The 14,694-nt window shown below is 44.4% G+C and overlaps 1 protein-coding gene across 2 annotated transcripts in view; it reads left to right on the plus strand.

Moving 5' to 3' along the window:
- The first annotated feature begins 6,946 nt into the window (after nt 1-6,946).
- PIK3R2 (phosphoinositide-3-kinase regulatory subunit 2) overlaps nt 6,947-14,694 on the plus strand; it is a 94,785-nt gene continuing 87,037 nt past the window's right edge. The window contains exon 1 of one of the 2 annotated variants that reach the window (XM_083179226.1): nt 6,947-7,119. The gene's annotated coding sequence lies outside the window, so the exon portion shown is untranslated. The remainder of the gene's footprint in view (nt 7,120-14,694) is intronic. The other variant, XM_083179224.1, reaches the window with a different exon arrangement.

Genomic DNA, 14,694 nt, shown 5'->3' on the forward strand with positions numbered 1-14,694 from the left:
TCCAAGGATACCAAAAGAGCTTAAAAGGGGAGCTGTAAAAACATTAATTAAATTATTCAACCAGTCACTAGCTACTGGAATAATCCAAGAGGACTGGAAAATAGCAAATGTAGTCCAACTGCACAAAAGTGGAAGCAAGGAATAGGTAAGCATCTACCGACCAATGAGCCTTACATCAGTAGTAGGGAAATTGATAGAAAAACTCTTAAAACAAAGAGATGTAGAACATCTAAAAACCAGCAACTTACAGGATCCTAAACAGCATGGGTTTACTGGGGGAAGATCATGTCAAACAAATCTTATTGACTTCTTTGACTGGGTGATTAAAGTAAGAGATCAAGCTGTGGCTGTAGATGTAGCTTATCTCGACTTTAGTAAGGCTTTTGACACTGTCCCACATCGCAGACTGTTAAATAAATTTGAAAGTTTGGGATTGGATTCTAAAGCTGTGTAAATACGGAGGTGATTTCAGCATATATCGCTGGCAATCTACTCGCTGAGCGAGCATATTGCCAGTGATTGGAGTGTGCACCGGCGACTCCTGTTTTCAGCCCCTAATGGTCGCTAGTCGGAGGAGAGTGCTGCTCTGACCAGCGACTTCCCCTGCCTCTTCTCCCGGCAGTGTGTCCTTTTCATCAGTGACCAGATATGGTCGCTGACAGAAAACGGGACACTGAGCAATATGATTGCTGAGCAATATATTGCTAGCAATATGTTGCCAGCGATCATATTGCTCCATGTGTACGCACCATAAGATGGTTAAATGGATCTTGGTTGCAGGACAGAAAAAAGAGAGTTGTAGTAAATGGAGTGCAAGGAGGGAAAGGTTACCAGTGGAGTACTCCATGGATCTGTACTTGGACAAGTGCTTTTTAATATCTTTATTGGTGATATTGCAAATGGATTTGAGGGTAAAATTTTGCAGATGACTGCTGAGAGGTGAAGGGGTGAAGCAGATAGGCAAATTGATACAAAGAAATAAGGATCAAATATGGTTTAGGTTACACATTTAAAAAAGGGGCAGGCTAATTGGGCCAAGTGGTTCTTATCTGCCATCAATTTCTATGACGCCTGAGTTCAATATTTGTCACATCAGACCAGAACATTTTGTTTCTCATGGTCTGGGAGTTCAAGCTAGCATTTAGAATGGGGCTATTTATCGGCAGGGCACACTCCCATCACTGGCAATATGGTTGCCAGCGACCATATTTCCAGCGATGATAGCCCATATTGCTGCCGTGTGTACACGGCTATAGAGTGAGCTAGGGAAAGGAGCACGGGGATATCTCCAAACAAAAATACAAATTCCAAAAGGGTGTAAACATTTTTTCTAACCAATATTTACTTTTACAGGTACCACCCGTATTATTATATTTTATAAACACAGTTCTAATTTAATTATCTATACATAGTGCTCTTTTTATTTTACATAAGTCTTTCAGGTGCATTTTGACAAACTCAAAGAAGGCTGCCATGCGGTTTTTACTAGGTAGTGACTTCCGTCTTGCCACTCTACAATATTGGCCTAATAGGTGGATTGCTGCAGAGATGGTTGTCCTTCTGGAAGGTTCTGCTCTCTCCATAGAGGAACTCTGACAGAAGGACCATCAAATTCTTGGTCACTTCCTGAATTAGGGCCCTTCTTCGCTGATTGCTCAGTTTAGATGTCCACCCGGCTCTAAAAAGAGTTCTGGTGGTTCTGAACTTCCATTTATGGATGATGGAGGCCACTGTGTTCATTGGGACCTTCAAAGCAGCAGATCATTTTCTTTATCCTTGTTTAGATTTGTGCCTCGAGACAATCCTGTCTTGGAGGTCTACAGAAAATTCCTTTGACTTCATGCTTAGTTTGTGCTCTGACATGCACTGTCAAGTGAGGGACCTTATATAGACAGGTATGTGCCTTTCCAAATCATGTCCAATCAACTGAATTTACCACAGGTGAACTCCAATTAAGCTGTACGATCATCTCAATGATGATCAGTGGAAACAGGATGCACCTGAGCTCAATTTTGAGCTTCATGGATCAAGGTGCGTACACACGGGGGAGATATAATGCTAACAAAATACAGCTCAGTTTCTCCTTTTCATCAGCGACCAGCGACCCTGCTCTCTGCCCAGCTGTCAATGACTTTCACCCCTGCAGCTTCCGCTCCAATTCTTCTCTCCGCTTTCACCTCAGCCCCCCCCCCCCCAATCATGTGGTGCCGGCGTCTGGCGTGCTCCCCCGACGTCACGCACAACAACAGCGCGCACAATATTTAACATGTCCACTCGGCTAGAGGGGACACCAGGAGGGGAGTGGGTGGGTGCGTGCTTTGCACTGCACTCTGCTCCTCTACCCATAGAAGCAGCTGCACTGCTCTCCATCTCTCCCTGCAGCAGCAGCGAAGGCTCATATAAAAATTTACAGTAAGTGGCACTTTTGGGGGCATTGCTTAAGGGACGCTATAAGTGGCGGTATGTGGGGGCATTACGCATAATGTGTCACTTAATGTGTAAGGGGCATTATGTGTGCAGCATCATGTGTAATGGGTACTATGGTGTGCGGCATCATGTGTAATCGGTACTATGGTGCCATCAAGCAAGAACCCCCTAGCAATGAGCACGTAGGTAAGCAGCACTTATGTGGCAAATATGTAATGGGCATTACGGTTTGTTATATAGTATGTAATGGGCATCATAATGTGTAATGGGCATTATGGTGTGTGGCCTTATGTGTAATTGGCATTACGGTGTGTGGCTTTATGTGTAATGGGTATTACAGAGTTTGCTAAAATGTGTAATGGGCATTACTGTGTATGGTCTAAAGTGTAATACTACACCCCTTTTTGTGATGCCACGCCTCCTTGCCATGAGGCCACACCCCTTTTTGCAGCACGGCTACACCGCGCAAAGGTCCCCCTACTATAGTGTCTAGATCTGGGACCACCCATTACCATAATTCTAGATTCGCCTATGCTTGGGAGGTGCTGCAGAAGAAGGCTGTCTTGGGAGCTGCCACTACAGCGACTATCTTTACCAAAACTGACCTCTCCTCAATAAGGAAGAGCATCTAAAAACTTTCTTAGAGTCCATGTCCGAGCACTAGGAACAAAGCCAGAGGGCTTTCCTGGCAGCTACAGCAGACATAAGGATAAGACACTTGTGTAATTAGCTGCTTAGGTAGGAGCTAATAAAACATCTGTGTGTTAAAGAATTGAGGCCATCATCTAGTGCAGAGGTTCCCAAATGCAGTCCTTAAGGCATCATAACAGCCCAGGTTTAGGTATAGCCATGCTTGGCCACAGGTAACTGATCTAGTACCTCACTTAGGGCCTTATTCTGCTCGGTACGGTGTGACCGTATACGGGCGGATCGTTTTGTTTTTTTCATCTGCGCATGCGTAGCTTTCGCAATGCACAGGTGTGGCGACCTCACACCGCTCACAGATGGGTCTCTCCGTGCGAAAAAACCTGTCCGCCAGAGTGCAGTCATTGTGGGCGGCATGGGGCCGTTTTTAGGGGAGCGGCCGGAATAATGTGGAAAACAAACTGGGCGTACACGGGGGTGTGCACCAAAAATGTACGGTGCTACAACCGCTCGATCGGCGAACACATCGCGAGCATTTTGGGCCAAAAACCGGCGGACGCCAAAGATAGCTCCAGACCACCCCTAGGTGGGTGTGCTAATTAACGCTGATTACTACACCTGAATGTAATAAGCAATGCTGCAGCCTATTAAGTGAAAACCATAATTTCACTACGTGCAAGCCACACACAGCCCTCAAACACATTGGAAGCATATCTTTCTACACTTCTCTACATGTAAAGGTTGTTTTAATTTTAGGTAAGATTCATTCTAACACCTGCTTATATATGTCAAGGTAGTTATTTTATAACCATCTACACCCATTCAGTAAGTGTTTTTATATACTTTAAAAAGCAGGACACTCAATTCACAGAAGTCGACATGTGTCAACGTTTTCACTGTAACACCAACATAACTTTATTTAAAAGTAAAACCAATGTGGGGACACATATATAGTGATTAAAATGCAACATTAGAACTTAATAAATATACATGTAATGAGGGTTAAAATTTTGTTTTTATTAGGGTGTTAATTAAGGTACACAATTGAGTTAATAGAAAACAATTATTGAATAACAGAATAATTAATTAATTGTCTTAATTATAGTTGAAAGGCAAGATTTGCAGTGCCATATATGTGAAGCGTATGCCACCGTGCACGGACGTACGCTCACTCTCACGATCGGTGACATACGCTAAGTTTTCCATTGAAAAAGGCGAGACCCGTCCATGCACTGTGGCGTACGCTCCGATATACGGAAGATGTCGGTGTGAAAACGGACGAGACCCGTCCGTACACGGTGGCGTACGCTCTGTTGTACGCCACCCCCCATTGTCGGTGTTTGTGACCGTCCGTATGCGGCTGTTCTGTGGGCGGACTTACGCTCACCATCCGCATACGGGAAACGTACGGTGAAACAGACCGTACGTACTTTGCACCGACCTAACCAGAATAAGGCCCGTAATTTGATTTATCCATCTATGCTGAGCCATGGGTATACTGAATACCTGGATTGTTGGGATACATTAAGGCAGTGATGGCTAACCTTGACACTCCAGCTGTTGTGAACTACACATCCCAGCATGCCCTGCATCAGTTTTAGCATGGCCAAATAGTAAAACTGTAACAGGCATGCTGGGATGTGTAGTTCAACAACAGCTGGAGTGTCAAGGTTAGCCATCACTGCATTAAGAACTGCATTTGGGAACCTCTGCTCTAGTACATCTGCCCTAGTATCCATTGCCATATAGGGGTGTAGATGTACAGACTGGAAGAGAGGAGCTTACGGTATGTACATACATATTCACATCCATACAGTATACTGCCTTCCTCATGCATACATACTGTACATACATAATCTGCCTCATATACATATCCCCTTTCCCCAGCGCGCTCTGTAACATGTGCATCTTACCGCTGGTGGGAGGGCGTAGCTTGTAAGATTGGGAAATTGAGCGGTCATGAAAGAAATTTCTAAATCTTCAACTTATAGATTGCTAATGTATGTCCACTTTTAGTCAGTAGTGTAACTGTAGAGATGGGGTGGATAATCTTTGGATCTTCAAGCCCTGTCACAAACCAGTGCACACTGAATCCTTACATATCGGAGAAGCGGGATTAGTGCACTGATACCCCTTCTCCCCCAAAGAGCACTTGCATACATCTAGCTCATTGTGCTTTATAACCAATGCAGTTTAAATGTATATAACAGCTACATAATGGCGTAAGGTGCAATGCGCAAGACTGCTAGACAGGGAGTCAGGGTGAGTATTAGTCAGAGTTGGCAAATATGGTGTGTGGGTGTGATTAATGCCCAATCTGTGTGCGTAATGATGAGTTTCCAATGAAGCATGGGCCTAAGGGAGGCACTTGATTAGGGGTAGATTTACCAATCTGTGCAAAATATTTCCACTGATTTTAGTGGGTCAGGCCCCTGTGCCATTATGCAGTGGTGTAACTACCAGGGATGCAGCTGCTATGGAGCCTGAACTGTCTGTAGCGCCCGCAGCTCCTGATGCTCACAGTCATGCAGGACCAAATCAGCGGCCAGTGCGGTTTGGCACATGCAGGACTTGGAGGCGGCATTGCACTGTAAGGCACTGGTGCACTTTCCTTATCTAGCGTGAGGAGCTGCGTGGGGAATGTGCTGAGGAGTCAGGAGTGGGGTGTATGGGGAAGTGAATAAAAGCTATCAAGACAGTAGCTGCAAGAAAGGGACTCTAGATCTCAGCGTTACAGCCACTGCCCACTCACTGTGAGGCAGCAGGCTAGGTCAGGTCAGTCACGAAGCTAATTCCTAAAGCTGAGGGCGTAGTACAGTACTGGTCTATTGTAACTGCATGGGAGGAGTGGCTTTGGGGCTTGAGCCTAGCTGCCAGGCTGGGCATAATCTTGCCACATGGTACCTTGGCAAAAATTCCACCAGCTGAATCGAATGCATGAAAAAGGTGCATGTTTTAATGTGAGCAACAATGTTTTAATTCTATTTATGTATACATTTACTCAATGTAATTCCATATATGCAAGGCTGATTACAGGACTGTGTGGTATATTTATATCTAAATAAATTATACTGTACATATATGTATAATCAGTGGTGGTTTTTACCTATGGGCTGCAGGGCTTTAAGCCCCTGTCGATCATGAGTATGTTGACCATTCAGTGGCGTGACCCTACTGACTGTCGACCTAATCAATGACTGTCAATCTAGGGTCCAGATACTATTCAGACATCATACACAGGTCATGCCACAGGCAGAACTCTGGGAGGCAATGGAGTCAACTGCCGCCGGGCTCCTGCTCCCAAGGGGGCACCTCTCCTCCACCTGTAAGTTTAAATCAGTTAATTTAAAGGAAATTGCTTCTATTGCTGAGTTATGAAATATATATGTGTTCTCTATCTATATTTCTGAACAGAAAAATATATTGTATATAAGGTTATATAGGGTTGTGTGTGTGGGAGGGGGGGCACCAATATATATCTTGCCTCCGGGCAACTGAAACAAACTTACGCCACTGGGTCATGCTCAATCTGCTTGAGACATGCTGTGTGGACTGGCTGAACATCCAGAGTGTAATGATGGGAACCTTTCAAAATGTTATGTGGCCCACAAAGTTCAAGTTACGCCCCTGCCGCAATTTTTGTCTTTTATTGAAAAATGATAATAGAAATCGGCTTTACAGCAAATACTGTGGTATAGGAAATATGCGCCACACGGTGCTTTACCATCTTGAGGCCTTCGTGGCAATGACGTAATAACATCGATGCAGTTTAGTTTTTCGTATAAGCGTTATTAAAGTAATTAACCATTTGTTAAGGAGGGGGGATGGGTGGTGGTTTGCTGTCATGCTTCGGCTCCATCCGGACAGGCTCGGGTCCCGCCGCCTACCTACACACCTCCCGTCGGCTGTTTCCGGAAACGCTCGGCTTTCACCCTCAGCCAGCTGCATCATGGCAGCTCCCGGGAGCCTCGGCGTGTGACGGCTGAGCGGAGGCGAGGAAAGGGGGACAGGACCATGCATAGGGAGGCTCGGGGATAACAGATAGCGGTAAGCGCCGCCGATCGGACTCAATATTGGGGCAGCTGACGAAGTGTACGGCAGGGATCAGGAGGGTGTGTGAGTAGAGCGGAGAAAGTTACAGAAGAGGGGGGCGAGAAGGGACGGCAACTAGTGGGTGTCGCTGCCAGCTCAGTCCGGGCCTGGCTACACGTGCAGCGCCAGCACTGCTCCGTGCACACGGGGGTACTAGCGTGCTGCGGCGCCTGGGTTCTGTGCATCGCCTGCGCCAGGGGGATTGGCAGCTGCAGCGTCAGGGCAAGTTTGCAAGAGAACTCGAGCTTTTGTCTGCAGCGGCAGGATAGCCACATTTGCAGCAACACAATCGCCATGGGATAAGTGAGCCCACTGAGATCGGGGAAAGTAGACTTTGTAATATCGCACGCCATTGTTACCAATTGTTCCTCAAATTCGTGATTGAACCCCCCCCCCCCCTTCTCCTAATCCTCCTCCGTAACTACCCCCACGAAGTCCTCCAGAACGCTGCCAGTAATTTTTCCAAAAAATAACGCAGCAGCAGCTTAATGAGCAGAATAGCTGCACTACATTCATTGCATCACTGTGACAGGCCAACAAGTTCTACCCCTTTATGTATGCTTGTGAATATCTATTGTGCCATATTCTGAGTGTCATTCATTTCGTTTATTATATTAGCTAATAGTTTTTTAAATGCAGTTCTTTCTGGTTTCAGGGATTGTCTAATACCGAGCACAGTAAGGAAAATGTAACTAGAGATATGACCATACCTTTATTATAAAACATATATGTGCTTTCCAAAGACATAGGGGGTATATTTATAATTCCTGGTTTCTCTGCATGAAGTTTGTTTCCCCAACTAAGTATCAATAGACAAACGTATGAAAAGTTGCAGTAACCTGCAAAGGGATACATCACGTAGTAGATCTCACAGTCCCCGTTCTTTTCAATATGGGCTACAGTCTGATCCATATCCATGTGGCGCCACAAAGGATCCACAGGGCCCAGTCACAGAGTACATAAACCAGGAAACAAAGCAAGACAACCATGACTTCTAGTTCTAGACAGTATAGGACAAGTGCAGGGTATATAAACATCATAAGTGTATTAGCAGACAATACTAAAATAAGTATTAGGGTGGCTTAAACCCAAGGCATTAGATGTCATCGAAGAAAGTATGGAGATTGTTTAGATAAAAGACAGAAGGGGGCATGAGGGAAGATAGAGCCCTGCTCATGAAAGCTTACATTCTATGTACCAGGGTTCAAAAAACTGATTCGTGCCTACAAAGATATTCTTGAAGGATAGGGTACTAATACTTCTCCTGAAGTCTACTTCATTGGGGCCGGTTTGCCTTTTTTTATCACTGTCAGAGAGGAACGCCCATTAGGAGGAGTGACACCTTCTCACAGCAGCCTCTGGGTCGATGCACTAAGCTTCAAAAAGTGGAGAGTGATAACCCGTTTCTGCCTGACCTTTTTCAAACACAGTCTGTGACATGGCAGGTAGGAGCTTCTTGACTGGCTGTTTATCACTCTCCATTTTATCACTTTTTTAAGTTTAGTGCATCTGGCCCTCTGCCATTTTTAATACATAGTTCTCTTGTGAATATATGGATGGTACACATGCGTTCTGTGTGAATTACACAAATTCTGCAGCTGCCTGAACTCAAACGGAACCTGTGTGGTTAATTGCGAAGGGTGCAAGGTACTGTTGGTTTGCAGACTAATTTCAGCCTGAATTCACACAAAATTGCTTGCACCCTATGGGGCAGCAGCGATCGCTTTGTGCGAATTCCAGATGCTGCAAAGTGTGGTCGGACCACAAAGATTTGCATTTGCAAATTAATAAAGCAGGATGGGTCTCATGTGAAAGATTGGAGGTCTGCATGTAGCCCTGTGGCAGATTGGTTGTAGAGGCTTCCGCCCATTTCTTATTAATTTATGGTGTAAAAGTAATGTTTATGTTTAATTATAGATGCCAGCTATTTCCTTCTACATAAAGGTGCCTATCCAATTAACCACATTGACATTATTTGTGAAGTAATACAGTCCCATGTTTTTTTGCTATTAAATTAGCCAGGCAAATCTAGTTGTGGTAAATTTCAATAGAATTTGGCACAGCTATTTTCTGGCAGCCGCAAGTGAAGGTCAGGTAAAAAATTTTTATGGGACTTGCTTCAGAATGCCTGGTGACCTCCCCCCACGATCAATGATTAGTTAGGCAATTAGAAGTTTTTAATTCACTTAATTTGGCTAAAAATCACATGCCATTTTTGTGGTTTAAAGATGTGGTACAGGTGTCTTTAACATTGCAGGAGGGAGTTACAGGTATTTTTGTATAATGAATTTGACATAAATGACATTGCACAATTTTTTTTTTTATGCATCCCTACATTTGACTTTTGTCCTGTAATAAAGATCCTATAATGTTATCCAATATATTGTTTAATAGTTGCATTCATCTGCATGTTATCAGCCACCTTTTATCTTCCCATCTGCCATGCAGCACAGCAGATGGGACCACCCCTATGTCAGCCGGTGGGAGTGTTGATACAATTTGCTAGATTGGATGACATATTGCCTAATTTTGCCCAGTTTAAGAAGAAATGAAAAGGAAAGGTATCCCTATCTAATGCTGGGTACACACCAGGACGACTAGGGCCCGATCAGCACAATCTAGATCCGATTCCGATCAATTGGATGCAGATTGTGTGCTGATTGGGCCCTTTTCTGAGCTGGTGTGGAGCGATTCCGATCCGATGCGCGGTCCCGCGGGTCGGTCGGTCGTTATTGAGATCCTACCTGCTGCAGGTAGGATCTCAATGACGACCATACAACCGGGTGCGGGTCGCCATCGGATCGGACCCGCTCACGGTGCACATCGTGAGCGGGTCGTGCCCTCCCGCGTCATCGTGAGCGGGTCGGACGAGACACTGACGACCCGCTCACGATGTGCATCGTGAGCAGGTCGTCCTGGTGTGTACCCTACATTAGAGGAGGCTGCAAGGGCATTATTAAGTATGTAAAGAACTTCTGGGTTTGTGCGCATGTGTATTCTTTGGATACGAGAAGGTTCATTTACTTCTTATTTTTTGCTTTTTTAAATCTTGCCATGTATGTGGAAGATGCATTTCAATGTTTCAAGTTTGTGAACCACTATGTCAAATCGTTGTTTTGTATGTACCCAACTAGTGCTCCAACTGTTATTAGGCTTAACAAAAGATTAGGATATCGGAGATAACTGCTGCATATTATATCACTTTCACACCGCACACACAGGGCAGTTTCAGGGGATTTTCTAAGCCCTCTAACCAGAAGGCTTAGAAAATCCCCCTATATCACCCAGCGATTAATATCCAGCATGCTAGATAAATCTAGTTAATCGCCCATCAGGGCCAGTGTTCTCACCGGAAAGCAATGGCCTGGACAGATCACTTCGCACACAGCACTGACACACTGGCTCAGAACGCTTACCAAATCTCCCTGTGTGTAGGCACCTTTAGTCCACTTAAACAATACCATAGTTAGCTGCATTGACCATTGTATCCAATAGACCAGGCATTCCCAACCACGGTCCTCAAGGCACACCGACAGTGCAGGTTTTAGTGATATCCAGGCTTCAGCACAGGTGACTTAATTAGTACCTGAGTGATTCTGATTAAACCATCTGTGCTGAAGCCTGGATATCACTAAAACCTGCACTGTTGGTGTGCCTTGAGGACCGTGGTTGGGAATGCCTGCAATAGACTATGGGCAGAGCTACTAAAGGGAAAATGCAGCCAAAAACCTGTTTTGGCTGCATTTCCCATATATACTAAGCCAGGCAATGTTCGGCTGTGGTGCCAGGTTTTGCTGGTATGACACCATAGAAATCTATTGGTTTTCCATATATATCATATGCACAGAAGGACTCCAGTGTCATACACATGGCAGTTGCTGAACATTCACAATATACCGGTGTTTCCCAAACTTTTTTCAATCACGGCACCTCTAAGTATCAGAACATTTTTCACAGCACCTAGCCCAAACATTTCTAATTGAGAAAATAAGAACTTAATATTAAAGTAAGTAAATTGTGTTTGTATCTATTCCTTAGTGTCAGTTATATGATGGGGGACAGGATTCACTTCTGTTTATCCACAATTTGCCTATTAACATTGGTCATAAAATAATTTTAATGAGTCATGAATCGCCAATCCAGGGCACCCCTGCAAGTCCTCCAAGGCACTCCAGGGTGCCACAGCACACCGTGGGAACCACTGCAATATACATTGTGGCAAAAAAATATTTGGACAGCCGCTGATTGTGTAAGTTGACCTACTTAAAAAGATGAGAGGTCTGTAATTTCCATATTATATTAGGTACACTTCAACAGTGAGAGACAGAATGTTGAAAACAGGCAATAACATTGTATGTATGATTTTTAAACAATTTGTATATTCTTGTGGAAAGTAAATATTTGGACACCTACCAACCAGCCAGATTTAAGAAGCTCCTCTATCCTCCACTCATTACCTGTATTAATGGCACCTGGTTTGTCTGTATAAAAGACACCTGTCCACACCCTAAAACAGTCAGACAGCAACCTCTCTACCATGGCCAAGACCAGAGAACTGTATAAGGACACCAGGGACAAAAATTGTAGACCTGCACAAAGCTGAGATGAGCTACTCGACAATATGCAAGCAGCTTAGTGAGAAGAGATCAACTGCTGGTGCAGTTATAAAAAAAAAAAAAAATGAAAGAAATACAAGATCACTGACAATCTCCCTCCACCTGGGTCTCCATGAAAGATCTCACCTCGTTGGGTATCAATGATCTTGAGAACGGTGAGGAATCAGCCAAGAACTACACGTGGGGACCTTGTCAATGACCTCAAGGACCACAGTCACAAAGGTTCTCATTAGTAACACACTACATTGTTATGGATTCAAAACCTGCAGCGCCCGAAAGGTCCTCCTGCTGAAGCCAGCACATGTCCAGGCCCGTCTTAAGTTTGCTTGACATCTAGATCAGGGGTGGCCAACCGGTCAGAGGTAAAGAGCCGAAAAATATCGGTAGTCAAGCTAAAGAGCCGACATCATGCGCGCGCCGAAGGCGCATGCGCCAAAAAAAGGGGCGTAGTCTATTTTGACCCCTTGGTTGGGTGTGATACAAATATGCCTCCAATAGTGCAGTGCCATATATACATATGCCCCCAATAGTGCCAGATACAGATATGCCCCCCACACGGTGCCAGGTATGCCCCTACGGTGCCAGAAAGCTGGTATGCCCCCACAGTGCCAAAAAGCTGGTATGCCCCCACAGTGCCACAAACTGCTATGCCTCCACAGTGCAAATTTCCCAGCTGCAGCACTCACCGTTGTTGCTGCTGCTGCCGGGCAGGGAGAGGACAGTCTGGCGTCCCCCTGCAGTCCTGTGATGTCACCGAGGGGAGGAGAGCACAGCAAACCGCGCATCTCCTTCCCCCTCACTTCCCTGTGACTGGGCCGTCCACCAATCAAAGCTCGCTGGCCGGCTCCTGATTGGCTGCTGGCCCGCAAGCTCTAATTGGCAGATGGTCCAGTCACAAGGATGCACAGTAAGGGGTAGGAGAGATGCGCAATGCGCACTCTCCTCCCCTCAGAAAGAGAAGGGATACAGGGAACCGGCAGCAGGGGGGACTGGGACGGACGGACGGTGGGTGGTGGGGAGCAGGAGCCACACTTTACAAGGGGGAGAGCTGCATGAGGCTCAAGAGCCACGGGTTGGCCACCACTGATCTAGATGATCCAGAGGAGTGGTCAGAATAGAGCAAAATAGAACTCTTTGGTATAAACTCCATTCGCCATGTGGAGTGAGAAGAATGATGAGTGGCATCCACAAAAACACCATACCCACTGTGAAGCATGTAGGTAGAAATATCATGCTTTGGGTTTGCTTTTCTGCAAAGGGGACAGGATGACTGATACACATTTAGGAGTGGATGATTGAGGCCATGTATCGAGGGATTTTGGCCAAAAATCTCCTTCCCTCAGTAAGAGCAGTGAAAATAGAATGTGGCTGGGTCTTCCAGCATGACCATGACCCCAAAAACACGGCCCGGGCAACTAAGGAGTGGCTGCATAAGAAGCATTTTAAGGTCTGGTAGTAGCTTAGCCAGTCTCCATACCTCAACGCAATCGGAAATTTGCAGAGGGAGTTGAAAGTCGGTGTTGCCCAGCGACAGCCCTGAAATATGTCCGATCTAGAGAAAATCTGCATGGAAGAGTGGGCCAAAATACCTCCTACATTCTGTGCAAACCTGGTGAAGAACTACTGGAAACATTTGACCTCCAAGGTTAAATTACAAAGTATTGAGTTTAATTTTTTGAATTACAAATTACAAGAATATACAAATTCTATAGCTTGTAAGCTTAAGAGCAGGGCCCTCATACCTCTGTCAGTTTGTTTCTACCCAGTATGTTTAATCACTGTTGTCTCCAATTGTAAAGCCCTTACAGAATATGCTGAGCTATATAAGTATCTAAATAAAATAAATAGTTTAAAAATCATACAATGTGATTGCATGCTTTTTTTTTTTTTTTTTGCACAATCGGTAGCTGTACAAATACTTTTTTGCCCCACTGTACATGGTGAAAAAACCATACGCTATGAAATCATAAGATAAGCAAACTCCTTGTGGGTGATTCAATTGTTTCCCCTGGTGACAGTCACTAGGGGGTGCCCAAAGATGCATATCAATTTTTGCTTTTTTGGGGGGCCAGTGCTGCAGGGAACACACAACCAGAAGCTAATCATGTCCAAACCAGGTCTATTTGGATATGATTATTATTGGGCACCCAGAACAATTGAGTTTCTCTGTCAGGTGCCCATTTATTAGCAGTTGAAATCCCCATCCCCCATAAAAAAAACCCACAGAAATAAGTGATATTTAATGCTTCTAAGACCTAAATCATGAGTGTGTTTTGGTATTACATTTTCTTTAAGCAGAAAGCAATGAGTTCTTAAGCTGAGCTTCTTTTTAAATGAATATTCTCAATTATCACTTTCTTTTTCAATTATCACATTATACTGATTGTCGATTAGTTGCTACAAAGTTCCGCATTACATTGGTAAATAACAGTGTGATTTCATAACATGCAAAAATGCACAAAACCCTTTCATTAAAGGCTCATTCACACTTACTGTACACACTTAGAAAGCAGAAATTTAAAATGCATGATTTAATTGCATTTTGTTAATGTGTTTTGCGTTTTCTCTAACACAATATGTACTGCTAATAATTATGACTATATCCTGAGTGTGATGTCCTAAAATGTTACATGCAATTGTGTTGTCATATTTTTGGATTTTTTGTGTGTGAAAAGCTCCAAATATATAGCTAACCTGTAAGCCCGCTCGAAGCAAATTCTTCCAAAGCCAGTAGTTGTAGTTTCACTTGCTGCCAACAGATGAGTGTTTCAGAGCTGCATGGATACCAGACATATATATTAAAAAAAGAAAGTCACAACTGTGGCCTGTTTGTTTGTGTAGGTGTGTGATAGATATAGATATATACACACACACACACACACACACACATATACCGCTTACCTACAGTCTTGTT

This window comes from Crinia signifera, chromosome 1 (genome assembly GCF_055691185.1).
Source record: "Crinia signifera chromosome 1, ASM5569118v1, whole genome shotgun sequence".
Taxonomy (NCBI): Eukaryota; Metazoa; Chordata; class Amphibia; order Anura; family Myobatrachidae; genus Crinia; species Crinia signifera.